Below are 16,523 nucleotides of genomic sequence, written 5' to 3'. Positions count from 1 at the left end.
GTTCCAGGCTTCCTGATGTTCCACTTCCTGATGTTTCTGAGGTTTCCACCCTCCTTCGCTCATTTCGAGTCCTCCTAACCTTCCAGTTTCTCTGGTTCTCCAGATGACACCTTGCCTCGTCATTGGAGTCTCGTCTCAGCTGGATTCCCTTCCTGCGCTTGTCCCACTCTCTGCGTGGTCCGTGATCAGCCACTTCAGGTTGTGTAGGGCACGCAGTGGGACAGGGTGGTCCGTGACCAGCCCATTGAGTCTGCCCGTGTCGGTGGGCTGTGTAGGGCGCCCTGAGAGACAGTGCCAATGTCCGAACCTTCCAAGCTTCTCGTCTCGTCCAGAGTCTTCCAAGTTCCTGGTCCACATCCAGAGTCTTCTCATCTCGTCTTGAGTCTCCTGTGTCACAAGGCCTCCGTCTGCCCTCATCCTCAGTCCGGCCTGCTGCTTCTTGCCGATACCCAGCGGCAGGTCCAAAAGGGCTGGGAACGGTTGGAGGACTGTTCAAATACCAACTTAGTGTTGTTGGCTTCCAGAAGCATGCAGGTCCGGCAGAGGGTCACACTTTGTCTTCACCCATGCTTGGATACGTCTCGCCAACCCTTGGTGCTGTCTTGGATTCTTCTGGGATCATGCTGAGGCCCAAGGGCACACAATCCCCTCAAGTTGGGATCGCTCTCCTAGAGGTCCCGAAACATAACATAAATGTTGGTCTTATAAGAATCAAAGAGGAAGATAAGGCCTAAAATTGCCTATCAGGGGAGGTGGAGGAGTGCAGCACTATGGCAGATTTTGGACATGCTTGGGAGAGATGAAGAGAACAGTGGTGGGAGGGGTGTTGAGAGATCAAGTGAAAGACATGAGGTAGTGAAACTGGTGTTTGTACGCATAGGGGAATTTGTATGCTCATTTTCCCAGCATGGGAGAAAACCAGAGAAAGAATCTTAGTTGTGCAGACTAGATGGGCCACTTGGTCTTTATCCATTGTCATTTACTATGTTTCCATGTTACATTGATACTGGACTAGTTTTAGAAATATCTATAGTTAAAATGGGCTGCAGGCTGTATCTTGAGGCAGTCTGAGAATGTAAATAACAGAAACAGCAGGCAGAGTCCTGGACAGAAGCCAGGCCATAGTTGAAAACTGAGGATTTTTTAAAGGAAGGGCCAGGTGAGGAAAGGAATAATGCAGGCAGGAACAGAAGAAGATGAATAATGCACCACCTTGACTTAGGAGGAAGAAAATTGACTATGCAATACTAGCCAGGCAGGATGAAAACACTGGATAGACAGAGGACGTTACTGACATTACGGGAGGATCAGGCCTCTGCTTTGTTCTCTCTTCCTCCCCCCTCCCCCCATGTATTTAATTTAATAATAGTAGAAGTGGCTAAATAGGCATTTTGAGCATTCTACAAAAGCTAATAATTTTTATGAAAATATATCAGAACCAAAAGGTGGATCTTACTGGTTTTGCTAGTTTCTACTTGCAAGTGAATTATTCCTCCAAAATGTCAGTATTCATGAGTCGAAATATAATAGACTGAATTATAAAATGAAAGAATTGCTGTGACTCTTCTGTTTGCTAAAGAAAGATCCTGCAGCACAACAGCCAGGTTGAACTATAACAAAATAAAGCTACGGGCAACTCAAAGTTTAACTCCTCGGTGGAGAGGAGGATTCTAGAATCAAATACTGTGTAGGCAATCCTAGAAGGGTTCAGCCTTGTGAGATGGAGCTTTACATCCAGCTATTGTATTGGCATTTTGTCCCTAGTGTTAATGAGAAGCAAATAAAATGGCAAGCAGATAATAAAAAATGAATAACTGAAGACTGGGCTCCATTGCTTACAGCTTATAGGACTGGTAGCAGAATACTTAATACTTCTTCATTGAACTGTATTTTCAGACTTTCTTGACACATGCATATGACTTGAAATGTTTTGTATATAAGTTATTTATTAGATCCTTATGAAATGTAGAACTCTGCCAGGTTGCAACCCTTGTATCAGTTAAAGCCATTTGATTGCAGGTCAGTAGTCTTCAACTTCTATCAATCAGAGCAACACACAAATGTTAAAGGTTTTTTTTCAGACCAAATTGCAAGTTTTTTTTTTTTTTATGTTCTTGAGTGTAAGAGCTATACTGAGGGGGTCTAAATAGCCACTCTTCTATGGCATAGTTAACAGTCCTATAGCATAGTAACTTAATGGCTCTTGCACTGCTTCATAACTCATGGGGCTGATTCACTAAGCTCCCTCCTTCTTTGAGACAGTGTTGGCATGATAGGAGATAAAAGATATTATTGTATTTAATTATATTTTCCTTTATAAAGGTATTTACATATGTTTCTGTCTCTACAACCTCCCGATGGAGGTGGTGGAGACAAAAACAGTATCTGAATTCAAGAAAGCATGGGTTAATCATCTCTGAGTCAGTGATGGGAACTGTAAAAGTTAAATGAGTTGGGTGGTTTGCAGACTAGCTCAGTCCATGCGGTCTTTTTCTGCCATCACATTTCAATATTTCATATAAATGTCAATAATATAGAGGATAATTTTCAAAAGTACTTCTGTGAGTAAAGTAGTGCTTCAGGGGATACGTCAAGAAAGTATCTACAGATTTAAAACAAATCATAGAATGTACTTTTTCACTCAGCCCACAGTCAAGCTGTGTTACCAGAGGATGTGTTCAAGGCGACCAGCATAGCGGAGTTTAAAAGAGCTTTGGACAAGTTGCTGGAGGAAATGTCCATAACACATTATTAGTCAGGTAGACCAGAAAAAAGTCATTGCTATCACTGGGAGTGTGTAACAGGGCTTGCTGGGTACTTTTGACCTGAACTGGCCACTATTGAAGAGAGGATACTGGGCTTGATGGACCTTGACTGACTCGCATGACATTTTAGAAAACTGCATGCCCAATAAGCATCTAAAATTACACACACACACACATTGTATGTAAATACTTTTATGTGCATAAGGGAGAGGAATTCCAGGGGTTTTGGACTTATGTGCATACATTTTGATTTTGAAACCTATGTACGTAAATTCTCTTGGCAAAACTATGCTAATCAAATAGGGGCAATGTGTGCATCATTTTTCTTGGATAATTTTCAAAGCGAACTTACACGCATTAGTTTACTTGGAATACTGGTGAAAATTGGGTGCTTAACAGCCCAGAAATGCATGCAGTCCAGTTTAAAGTTACCCCCCCAAATGGCAATTTGGGCAGCTTGCAGGCTCCCCAGCATTTTGCATTCGTTAACCTTCTTGCATAGGTTCCCTTTGAAAACCCAGGCAGCGCGTACACTGTGGGAACTTTTGTACCTGCATACTTTGTACCTGCATGGGAGCAGAAGCGAAATATGGATTGGAAAGTCTAGGCAGAGATTTTAAAATGAGATCTCTGTGTGTACTTTCATTCTCCCCTACCTAACTCTGCATACGTTTTTACAGCATATGTACTTTAACCCGCACGTGAACAGAGGTGGGGAGGGGGATAATTTTCAGAATGTATTTTTATGCAGAAAAATCCATATTTATTCATGTAAAATCTTTTTAATATTGCTCCCTCCATGCCAAACACAGAGGTAGATAAACACGGTATTAATGATAAAGTAGTCCAATATGGATTGCGCTTTTAAGCCGAGACTGTGATTTGAACACCTCCATCAGGAAGGTCCTAATGGAAACGACTTGCTCTGAGCACTTATTCCTAGAGTAAGATTGGTATTACAGACCTGCCAATCATAAACTTGTGGTGTTTTCTATTGCCAGCAACCTCCTCTTCCCAGGAGATGATTGTCTCTGCAAGGAGACAAAATGACTTATCTTGATGTACAAGGTGATGCTTCTAACTTAGAGTAGAGATCATTTGCAGAGTAATGTCAGAAATTGTTCTACTGTGAGGAAGTGCTGTATTAGAACTGACTTGAGGATATAAGGACTTATCAGTCATGTCCTTCTCATTCATAATTACAATGACTCTCCAAAATATTATTAATAAAGCATATTTTTTGCCTATTTTTGACAAAATCTTGGTAAACAATGTGAAGGTAGATATTTACATTTGTCAGTGTGCCATAGAACATATACATAACTGGACACATTCATGCTCAGGCACCTCCAGGCATTCCTTATTTGAGAAACTGACCTTGTTAAGATTTGAAGCAACAATTCTGTGGGCTAATGGTAGATGTGGGAGTTATCAGGTTCAGTTTTCAGTCTATGCAGATACATTGCAGAAGTGCTTCAAACTTCCATATAAAAAATGTACAGATTTGCCCTTAACCTGCATTTTTGTGAAACTGCTGGGACAGCGGAAATGCATTATTCCTGCAAAAGGCCTATTGTCTTACTCCTTCGCAGAAGGAAAAAATGCGAGAAAAGAAGTAGCTTTATCTAGGTGTTGCTTCAGGGTTAAAATTGAATTTATCACTGAAAATATCCCAGCTTTTTCAATGGGAAAAATGTAGGTTTTCTTTTTTTTTTTTTTGCATCTTTTGCAAATAGGCGCACATCGCTGGAGAGAACTCCCTGAGGGTAGTGAAGACCTGTACCTTGTTTTTTTAGTGCCATTGGTGTTAGTGGATGTTGTGGCATGCAAGCAGCTTCCTTAGAGTTTTTCTGTTCTTCTTTGAGTGGGATGTAATGCATGACTGGTGCGGCAGCAGAAGTGAAACGTTTGTATCCAGTGTGATAAATGCTGCATAGAGCTGCAGGACTGCTGATTTAAACCATGTTTGAGAGCTATATCTTTTGAGGTAATAGTTGATTTGGAGAATTTCTCAAGTCTGTGTGATCCACACAATGAAGAAAATGCTTTTCTACAGCTGAATAATGCATGACCTTGATTTAGGAGGAAGAAAATTGATCATGCAATATTAGCCAGGCAGGATAAAAGCACTGGACAGATAAATGGCGTTATTGACATTAACGGAGGATGCAGGACACACAAAGCAAAACAATCCAAAAAAAGAGAGAACAATGTAGAATTCCCTTTGTAAATAAAAAAAAAAATTCCCCTTACTGCTATAGGAAAATTGTGACATGCTGTACTATAAATGGTTGTGAAAAATGAGAATGCAGATTCAAGTGCTAAAACTGCCCAAAGGAAGCAATGGGCATTTTGAAATGGGAATAGATTTATCTAGGTCTGAAGGCTCCTAGAGGCAAAGAAAAGACATGCATGTGTTTGGGTGAATAGGTGTTCATGAGCAGAATGGGGGACATTAATGGACAGAGAAAGTGCCTCTTCCTCCGGCTTGCTCATATATCAAACCTTTTTTTTCAGGCCATGATGCATATTTTCATTTTTGCTTTCCACGAATATCTCCCAGTTATCTGCCTTAATACAGTTGCTGTTCATGTTTCTCCACTGTTGGCCGTCCAAAGAAAATGTTGGTTATTGAAGCCTATAACAAACTTCAGTTCCAAGAATTCAGAATTTCTATGTATATGCAAACAGCTGCAAATTTCCTGCTAAAAGGACCACTCACTGCAGCTTCTCATAGACGGACACCAGAACACACATGATACCTGTGAAAGAGTCCTTTCCCAGAGGCTACCATTGTATAGCTCTCAGGGTGATTGTCTGAGGAAACTTCATAACTACAGAATGCTGTTCAAGATTTGAAAAGAATCTCTAGTAACAGTTAAACTGCTGATTAACTGTAATCTTGAAAGAGTTTTGCCCTAAGTATAGAACAAAAACAATAATTTCCATTTCTAACAGACCTAGAAAAATGGATCTTCTGCCTTAGCCCACCCAAATTCAATTTGGCCGCTGGAGGGCTTATACCTTAGAAAACCCAAATAGCACGAGGTTGATGTAAGTACCTAAGGACCATGGCCGTACCCACACAACTCCCATTGTTTTCTATGGGTTGGTTTTTTTTAACCCTCGGAAATCATTTCCATTTCTTACAGAATGCTGTAATAATACTCCATTTTAATATTGACATCTCGCACAGAAAGTTTTGTGGTCAGCAGGGCTCCCCAGAAATGTAATAAATCTTCTGAATACCATAGTAATATCCATAAGGCCATCTTTGTCTTTAGTGCTTTCTATCTGGCAGAATGGAAATCAAAAGTGCATGAGACGAACACAGAGGATCCCTAATAGCTAAAGGATGGAAATGAAGAAAAGGGGTAACCTGTGTTAACCTGGGGTAACTTGCATGGAGCAGCAATTACTACCCTAGGCAACTTGCAGGACAAACTGGATGGACCACTTGGGTCTTTTTCTGCCATTACTTGCTATGCTATTGTGTCAGCATTACATCAAGTTTCCTCTCTTATGTATCAGAGCACATCATCTAGCTGCTCTAGACAGCCACCTGATATCCAGAGCACTTTCTCTGGTGAATTAAAATTCCAGATGTTGGTGACATTGTGAGGGTGATTAATCATGAGAGTGAAAAGGCTGAGGGGCATGCATACTGTGGAAATAAAATAATAATGCATTGCACTAGTCAAAGTGGAAATGCTCCATAATGTTGTGCAAGTGGAATCTACTTGATTTTTCAAGTCAAGCAGGGCCTAAGCAACAGCACCATTTTTATCCCCCCGCTCCCCCACCTTTGACCTATACATTTCATCCTGCTTCTTTTTGGACATCATTTGCAAATACCTGGTGGGAGGGCGAGACGGGGCAACAGGTCTTCTACATATTTTATAACCGCTCACTTAGCTCAGTCATTGCAGTGACAGGCCTTGGCTGTGGGCTGTGCACAAAGGCTGAGTCCAGAACCCAGCAGCCATGAACTCTAACTCCAGCCATGAGGTGTTGCTATTCTGCAATGATTGCCTCCTTTTTCTTCCAAGGGGCTGTAAAAACAGCATCTCCAGCTCGCCAGGGAAATGAACACCTGACCCAGGTATCAAACTCTCAAACCCTCTGCATGGCAGCACAGAGCACTGCCACTGAGGAACCAGCCAGCCAAGAATAACATTTTTTAAATCTAGGATATGGCATAAGAACATAACATAAGAACAGGCGATTAACCAAAAGTCCATCAAGCCTAGTATCCTGTTTCCAACAGTGGCCAAGCCTGGTCACAAGTAACTGGCAGGATCCCAAAGGGTAGATAGATTCCAAGCTGCTTATCCCAAGAATAAGTTGTGGATTTCTGCAACTCTACCTTAATAATGGTTAATGGGCTTTTTTCTCCAGGAACGTGTGCAAAATTTCTTTAAGTGCAGCTTCACTAATAGCTTTCACCACATCCTCTAGCAATGAATTACAGAGCTTAATCATGCATTGAGTAAAACAATATTTTTTCTTAGTACTTTAATAAATGCATTACCTAGTAAATTCATTGTATGATCCCTGGACTTTATACTTTTTGAAACAGTAAACAACTGAATAACATTTATTCGTTCTAATCCAGTCATTATTTTATATCTCCCCTCAGCCATCTCATCTCCAAGCTGAAGAATCCTAACCTCTTTAGCCTTTCTTCATAGGGGAATTGTTCCATTCCCTTTATCATTTTGGTCACCCTTCTCTGCACTTTTTCTGATTCTGCTATATTTTTTTTTTTAGATGTGGTGACCAAAACTGCACACAATATTCAAGATGAGGTTACACCATGGAGCGATACAAAGGCTTTATAATATTCTCTAATTTATTCTCTATTACTTTTCCAATAATTCCTAGCATTGTTTGCTTTCTTGGATGCTGCTGCTGCACACTGAGCAGAACATGTCAACATATTTTCAATGACGACACCTAGATCTTTTTCCGGAGTGGTGACTCCTAATGTGGAACCTTGCATTATGTAGCTCTAATTTCAGTTACTCTTCCCTAAGTGCATCACCTTGCAGATGTCCATATTAAATTTCATTTGCCATTTTGCAGCTCCATCACTGCTCTCTACATTAATGGTGGGGGAGGAAGGGAAATAGAACCAAGAGCTAAAAGAAACAGATAAGTATGAGAGAAAAAATGTGTGAAGCTTGCTGGGCAGACTGGATGGGCCGTTTGGTCTTCTTCTGCCGTCATTTCTATGTTTCTATGTTTCTATATTTCTATGTGTTATGTTATTGTAAGAATGTGAACCTGGGCTGAGATGAGAGGTATCTCCGCCCACAGGGAGGAGCCCTGTGTGCCTCACCATCAGTAGGCATAGTCTCAGTGGCGTGGGACTCAGCTAGAAGTAGAGGCTTTATTATGAAGGAAGGAAAAAAGTAATGTCCATAGAGTTAGAGATGTAATAGCACAGTCAGGAGCAATGGGGAATACCCAGAGCGAGGCCACAGGTGAGAAGATCTGGTAATGACCTGCGGAGCGGGGTACACCGAGAATTCCCTCTGACAAGTGTAGGCACCTCAGGAATACAGATCCGGTATATGCCGAGGATGTCTGTACAGTAGATGAATCAATTAAGCCTGATACTTCATTTGGAATACATATCCAGCGCAGCTCACTGCTTCAACGGCAGGGGGAATTAAGAAAAGAGGATTTATATTCAATCAACAACCAACAAGGACTGAATTGAACAGGCTGGGTAAACAAGCATGGGAGTAGCTTGTTTATTGCAGCGGTTACTACCCCTAACCAATTAAGCTTGATACTTCACTTAGATGCAGCTCCAGCACTGCTCTCTACATCAGTGGTGGGGCTGGAAGGTAACTAGAACCAAAACAGATAAGTATAAGAAAAAAAAATAAGTGTGGAAGCTTGCTGGGCAGACTGGATGGGCCATTTGGTCTTCTTCTGCTGACATTTCTATGTTGAAGAACTGGTAGAGCTGCTGAAACCCGGAAGTGGCTCCCGTAGTTGGTGTGTCAAAACTGTGCAGTGCAGTAAATGCTGAATAGCTTCTACTGAAGGAAAGGCAGTAGTGGCCCGAGGCTCAGGGTACACCGCGGGAAATCCTCAATACAGTTCAGATAGTAGAAATCAGTAGAGGTACTCACAAGAGATGGTTCCAGGAGAGAGAGAGAGACCTGAGAAGCAGGTCTGGTAGCAGTCAGGCAGGTAGGCCCTCCTAGGAGCGAATAGCCGGGAACACAGGGGAGCCCCCGAGGAGTGGGTACTCAGAGCATTGTATGCCAAGACCAGAGTCAGGAATAGGAAGTCCTTGAATGAGGTGGATTCAGCAAGACGGAACTCTTTGCTAACTCGTAGAAGGCAAGGGCCGGTCAGATTAAATACAATAGCGGATTGATGTCATCGGGAGGGGACGCCCTCGAGGTTTCCATCATGATGTGTATAAAGGAGGCCTTTGTGCACGCCTAAATAATTCTGGATCCAAGATGGCAGTCGGCAGTGCTCACGCTGTCCCGGGAACACCAGAGTGGTCGGCGAGGATTAGCAGAGGCCGCCATTCTTCCCAAACTTGACGGTGTAGGGAGAAAAGAGGTGAGCATGAAAGGTCACAGCTGTCTACGACCGACAGGCATAACAGTACCCCCCTTCTTAGGGCCCCTCCCCGGGGGTTTCGGCTTCCTAGGATGTGACCTGTGGAATTGTTGGATCAACTCCTTGTTGAGGATGTTACATGCAGGCTCCCAACTATTCTCCTCAGGACTAAATCCTTTCCAGGAAATAAGATACTCCCACCGTCTGCCATGTTTTCCAACGTCAAGGATGTCTTCCACCTGATAAGTGATGTCATCTTCAGCAGTGAGAAGCTGGGGTTCAGGTGTCTTCCTGGAGAATTCCGACAAGAAGAGTGGCTTCAGACGAGAGATGTGGAAGGCGTTATGTATTCTGAGTGCTGATGTTAGCTTCAAACTGAATGTGACTGGACCCAGGCGGCGAAGAACTGAAAAGGGTCCTATGTACCTTGGAGCAAATCAAACTGATGGCAGTTTAAGGTGGATGAAGCAGCTACTAAGCCATACCTTGTCTCCAGGTTGAAACTGTGGAGCGGCTCTGTGATGGACATCATAGAACTTCTTGGCCTGTTGTATGGCCTTCTGGAGAAGTCCTTTTGTGTGTTCCCACCACTGATCTAATTCTTGCGCCGATGCCTGAGCTGTAGGAGAAGCTACTGATAATGGCATTGGTAGCGGAGATAGCGGCTGACATCCATAAACTAATTGAAAAGGTGACGACCCAGTTGAAGCAGACTGCTGAGAATTCAGTGCAAATTCAGCCCAGGGGAGCAGGTCAGACCAGTTGCTTTGTCTGGAATTAACATAAGCCCGGAGAAACTGTTTTAGCATGCGATTCGTTCTCTCCGTCTGTCCATTGGCTTGCGGCTGGTAAGGTGATGTAAGATCCTATGAGATGTCAAATTTCTTGCACAGGGATCTCCAAAACTTAGTCGTAAACTGAACCCCTCTGTCCGAGAGGATGTGCTTTAGTATGCCATGTAGACGGAAGATGTGACGGATGAACAACTTTGCTAATTCCGGGGCAGATGGTAAGCCGGGTAGTGCCACAAAATGAGCCATTTTAGAAAAGCGGTCAATGGTGACCCAGATGATATTTTTGCCGTTGTACAAAGGCAAATCTACGATAAAGTCTGTGGCAATGTGTGTTCATGGTTCACTAGGAGCAGACAGCGGCTGGAGGAGTCCCCAGGGACGACCGTCCGGAGGTTTCTGTTTTGCGCAGGTAGGACAAGACCCTACATAGGCCCGTACATCTTTTTTCATAGAGGGCCACCAATAGTATCTTTGTAAAGTGGTGGTGAGTGTTGTGGATTGTCCAGGGTGACTTGCAAGCAGAGAGTCATGGGCCCATCTGAGGATCTTCTTCCTGAGAGACTGAGGCACCACTGTCTTTCCAGCTGGAACCGTGTGTGTGGCTGAGAGAAGTACCCTGGTAGGGTCAATAATATGTCGTGGTGTGTCCGGGATGTCCTCTGGAACGAAGGAATGGGAGAGAGCATCTGCCCAGGTATTCTTGTCTGCTGGACAATACTTCAATATGAAATCAAATCGATTAAAAAATAGGGACCAGCGAGCTTGTCTATGGTTCAAGCGTTGCGCATGATGTAGGTATTCAAGATTTTTGTAGTCATTGTAAACTGTTTTCTGGTGTTGAGCACCCTCGAGCCATGGGTGCCATTCTTCGAACACCAATTTGATGGCAAGTAGCTCCTTGTCTCCTATCCCATAATTCCACTTGGTAGAAGAGAAACGCCGAGAGAAGAAGGAGCAGGGATGTAAGGTGTGGGTGTCACTGTGTTGACTAAGGACAGCACCAACTCCGACGTCCGAAACATCCACCTCGACAATGAATGGTTGTCGGGGGTTTGGATGGTGTAGACATGGTTCTTGAACAAACGCCTCTTTGAGTTTCTGGAAGGCGTCAACGGCTTCTGTAGACCATTGAGAGGGATTGGCTCCCTTCCGCTTCATGGCTATAAGGGGCACAGTCAAAGTGGAATAGTGATGAATGAAAGACCTGTAGTAGTTTGTGAATCTGAGAAGCCTTTGCAAAGCCTTAAGACCAGTAGGTTGGGGCCAGTCCCGGATGCTTTTGGTTTTTTGTGGGTGCATTTGGAATCCCTGGCTGGATAGCCATTAGCCTAGAAATGGAACAGATTCCTGATGGAAAGAACATTTCTCCAGTTTGGCATATAAGTGGTATCCCTAAGTCTATCCCTATTTTCTACACTACATTAGATAATTTTATATTTCATGTTATTTGCATCCATTGAACCATCTACACATTATGCCTTTGCCTTGTTAATCCCCTTCTCATTGTTGCTGCTCCCCTCCCCTCCCCTCCCCTCCCCCCGTTCGCTGTATTTCTCTTAGTTCCTTGTAAACCGATATGATGTACCCACGAATGTCGATATAAAAAAGTTGCTTATGCTGTTTCCTATTTTCTTCATTTGGATCCCTTTTCCATTTCTTGTTCTTTTTAATATTATAGCCTCTCTCACCTCACCTTTTAACCATAAGGTAGTTGTTTAGTCCTCTGTCCACCTGTCTAATGTGTGGTCTGGGATTCCAAGATGGTATTTTTAAACAACATCCATGCATGAGCTAAACACTTACGGGCAGATTTTAAATGTCCGGCTCCCATAAATTTCGGCCTTTACGTGTGTGGCCGGGCCTTACGCGCGCTGGACGAATCTTCCAAGAAGCCCGGCCATGTGTGTAAAGGCCGGTATGCACACAAGTGCCAGGCCTCTTGGAAGGGGCGGGCCGGATGGCGTGTTCTGGGTGGGGTGTGGGCCAGGACAGCAGCATTGTTCACTGTCCATGAGCCTCGCTCGCCGGCTGGCTCATGGACAAAGGTAAAAACAAAACAATTTAGATTTAAGGGTTGGGGAGGAGAGAGGAAGGGGAGGGAGGCTTGGGTAGGGGGTAAGGAAGTTCCTTCCTAGTCTGCTCCTTAATTGGAGCAGACTGAGAGGGAACTGGGGAAGGCCTCGATGCGTCGCCGTGCGGAAATTGCAATTATCTACCCCTCCTTGCATGTGCCGCCCGCACGTACATGCACAGATTATAAAATCCGGCGCGTATGTGTGTGCGGCCCACATATTTTATATGCATGTCCATGTGTACGTGCCGGGTCCCGCACACACATGGAGGTGCGTTCATCTTTAAAAATCTACCTCTTAACCTTTACAGTTGCTCCTTTCAGTTTTTCTTAAACATTTCCTCATTTTAGCATAGTCACCTTTTTGAAAGTTAAATGCTGTCCTAGTAAGTTTCTTTTTTGCGCTCCCTCCATTTAAGTCAAATATGATAATGCTGTGATCACTATTGCCAAGTGACTCCAACAGTGTTACCTCCCGCACCAAATCCTGTGTTCCTCTAAGGGCTAGGTCTAAAATAGTTTCCCCCTCTTGTTGATTCTTGTACCAGCTGCTCCATGAAGCAGTCAATTATTTCATCTAGGAACTTTAATTCTCTAGAATGTTCTGATGTAACATTTACCCATATATTACCCATTATTACTGAGCTGCTGATTTTGTTAGATTCCCTAATTTCCTTTAGCATTTCATTGTCTGTTAGTTCATTCTGGCCAGGTGGATGGTAATACACCTTCACTACTATTTTATTCCTTTTCACCTGGAATTTCTATCCATAAAGATTCATATTGCAATTTGTTTCCTACAGAACTTTTATCCTGTTTGACTCAATGCTCTCTTTAACATATAATACCACCCCTCCACCAATTTGATCCATCTTATCATTTCGATATAATTTGTACCCTGTTAGAACAGTGTCCCATTGCTTATCCTCCTTCCACCAGGTCTCTGAAATGCCAATTATATCTATCTCTTCATCCAGTGTTATACACTCTAATTCTAATAAGACTTGCCATATTGAGTCAGACCAAAGGTCCATCAAGCCCAGTATCCTGTTTCCAACAGTGGCTAATCCAGGTCACAAGTTCCTGGCAGGACCCCATCTTATTTTTCGACTTCTAGCCTTTGTATACAGCATTCCATTAAGCCCAGTTCCTAAAAATCTTAAAACCCTGTTCCCTGCATCACCATCTCCAGTTCTTCCTGCCTGTGGAAAGGAGAGCATTTCTGAGAATGCCTATCCTGGAGGTTCTTGATTTCAGTTTTCTACCTAAAATCCTAAATTTGTCTTCCAGACCTTCCCTCCTGCACTTTTCTATGTCATTGGTACCCATATGTACCAAGACAGCTGGCTCCTCCCCAGCACTATCTAAAATCCTATCTATGTGATGTGTGAGGTCTGCCACCTTTGCATCAGGTAGGCAAGTTAACAAGTGACCCTCATGTCCACCAGCCAGCTAGCTATCAACCTTCCTAATAATTGAATCAAGAACTGTAATTTCCATCCTACCCCTTCGCTTCTGAGCACATGCCCCTGGAGACATATCCTCAGTGCGAGAGGATACTACATCACCTTGAGGGCAGGTCCGGGCTACAGGATTGCTTCTTGCCTCATCAAGCTCATGCTTTCCTTCCAGGAGACCTTTCTCCTCCAAGGCAGCACAGATTGGAGGTGGGACTCCTGTCGCTCCTTGTGACCTTGGGCAAGTCACTTTACCCTCCATTGCCTCAGGTACAAGCTTAGATTCTAAGCCCTGTGGTGATAGAGAAATACCTACAGTACTTGAATGCAAACCTCTTTGAAGTGCTGAAAAGCAGAATATAAAAAAAAAATCTAAAAAAATAAATACATATTATGTCTCTGAAGTTCTCCCTTAGTTCCTCCAGGTCTGCCACTTTAGACTCCAGAGATTAACTTCGTTCTCTGAAGGCTAGGATCTCTTTGCACTTAGCGCACACATACAACCTCTCGCCAGCTGGGAGATATTCATACAAGTGGCACTCTGTGCAAAAGACTGGAAAGCCTCCCTCTCACGGGCAGAGTACTTCCTGCATCATAATTTTGTTGATTGGTTTTCAAGTTAAAATTTCTAAGGGTGCAGGAATGTAAAGCTAACCTAAAGTACTTATTAGTCTATGGATTTATATTATATGTGTCTGGCAATGACCTTCAAACACCACAATAAATCTACCTATATTCTCCTTGTTACCCATCTTATTGACTCTTGTTTTAAATTTAATTCCTTCTGTATAAAATCTGTAGCAAATTACTCCTACCAAACACAGTTATCATGTAAAATCAAAATACATAAACCCAAATAAAATCAGATAAAGTTTAGTAAACAGATAAGGTATAGCAAGAAGTTTGAGGTGCACATGCCATTAGGCACAGACTTCTAGTCTTCTTCTGCTGCAAGGGGGTGCAGGGCCACTGGAGCTGTGGAATTTGAAGCCTAGATCGCTCGCTGTGACCTCTGGAGTCCTCTCCCAGGGGTTGCTGGGAACAATATGCAGATGAGCCTTTCAGTCCTCTTCTGCTGCTTAAATCAGCACATTTTTTCTTCTGGAAATATTTAAGTCCCCAGTGTGAGCAAATCCAGACCCTTGTTTCAATTATTCCTTGTTCTTACTTGCAGCTGCTGCTCATGTTAGAAATGTAGCATTTATTGAGATAAATGTTTAAACTTTACTATGACTTTTCTTCTTTGTGTTATCATATTAGAGGAAAATCTGTGCTTGCATATCTGACCTACTATGGCTATATCTGAGTCCTACAAACCTGATTGTAGAAATTAATGGATCCTGTGATTCATATCTTTGCCTTCTCTATTATGTGTAATGAACATTTTTTATATCTATTTGTAAAAAGAAAATTATCTCTGATCCATATATATGCCTTAAATAAATCCATTATGGTTCATCAAAGCATCTACTGTACTATATTATCATCTTGTGATGAATAAATAAGTAAATGCAAATCTATAGTATTCATGCTGTATACCGATCGTTGTATGAATAGAGATTATACCCCTATTCAATCAACCAAATTGATCAAAAGATCACCGTCACTACTTTGAAATGTAGCAATGTTTTTGCAAACGTTTCTGACTCTGGAAGTATTTTTGCTTCCTTGAATCTTCTGTGCATGGCTCCTTTAACCCTCAGTTGGTGCTAGTTGTACATTTTAGAGATCTCGATTTTATTCCGATCAGCTACATTTTGCATGGTTTCAGGTAGGGTGAGTGTTTATTTCTTGCTTTTATTTCAAAACAAGGGAAAAAAATAGAGGGTAAAGGGCCATTTCATTTCCGATATAAATCTGCATTGCACAATGTGACAAGAGTTGCTGTTGATGCGTAGTCACAGATTATTTTGGGACACTTGCTTTTTGTGTCAAGGCCTCAAGCTGTTCCCTTCTGGAATCATCATGAATATAAGGCAGCTTCCACAAATTATTTTCACCATTGGCAGTCTCAAGTAGTGCAACAGGGAGCATTTTATTCATATCCGCTAGCATTGTACCTGACTGGCATATTAGTAGCATCTGATTTTAAAGGAATACAAGTGAATGCACCACAGCTCTGAAATAAATGAAACCTCCTCCCCCACCCCCAGTAAAGATGCTAGGTTTGGTTTGCTTTATTAATTGAGGACTTCATTTAAGGCAGGTGTGTATTCCCTATACGTACAAGGATCAGTCCAGAGAAGTGGGTTGTGTATCCCTACCAGCAAGTGGAGTCAGAGAACAATTAGAACTTTGGGTACTGCTACATAACGAGAGTGCCACCTGCAGTCCCTCAGTATTTCTCTGACTCCAGCAGCTGGAAGACAGGCACCTGCAGTCTTAGTTAATTTTTCAGTTTAGTTAGTTAGTAGGATTTTTTTTCTCCGGGTTTTTTTTCTTCAGGATTGCTTCTTGAGGTGTTAGGCACCTTCGTGGGCCATCCCTCAGTCGAAGCTGGACGTCCGGGTGGTTGGTTACCTCCATCTGGGTTTCGTCCATCACCACTCGAAGTGTGAAGACCAGGGGCTTCTGGTTACTCACCCTCGTGGCTGCTCTCTCAAGGCTGCTCCTTCGACCCTCTCTGCTCTACAGGACTCAGTAAAGTTTAAAAAAAAAAAGTAAAACTAAGTGAGACTTCCTCTGTAGTTTCGAGCTGAGGTAAGGAGTTGGGTTGGGACAGCCAGCCTTGCAGGTATGCTGGGGTGTTTGGCCCCTTTCCCTCTACTCCCGGGGTTCTGGGTTGCTCTGAAGGGACGGGGTAAGTGTTTTCTTTGCCGGCCACTTTTTGGCGTGGCTCGCCGCG

The sequence above is a fragment of the Rhinatrema bivittatum genome, chromosome 1, assembly GCF_901001135.1.
Source record: "Rhinatrema bivittatum chromosome 1, aRhiBiv1.1, whole genome shotgun sequence".
Taxonomy (NCBI): Eukaryota; Metazoa; Chordata; class Amphibia; order Gymnophiona; family Rhinatrematidae; genus Rhinatrema; species Rhinatrema bivittatum.
Note: the sequence above shows the minus strand (reverse complement) of the source record.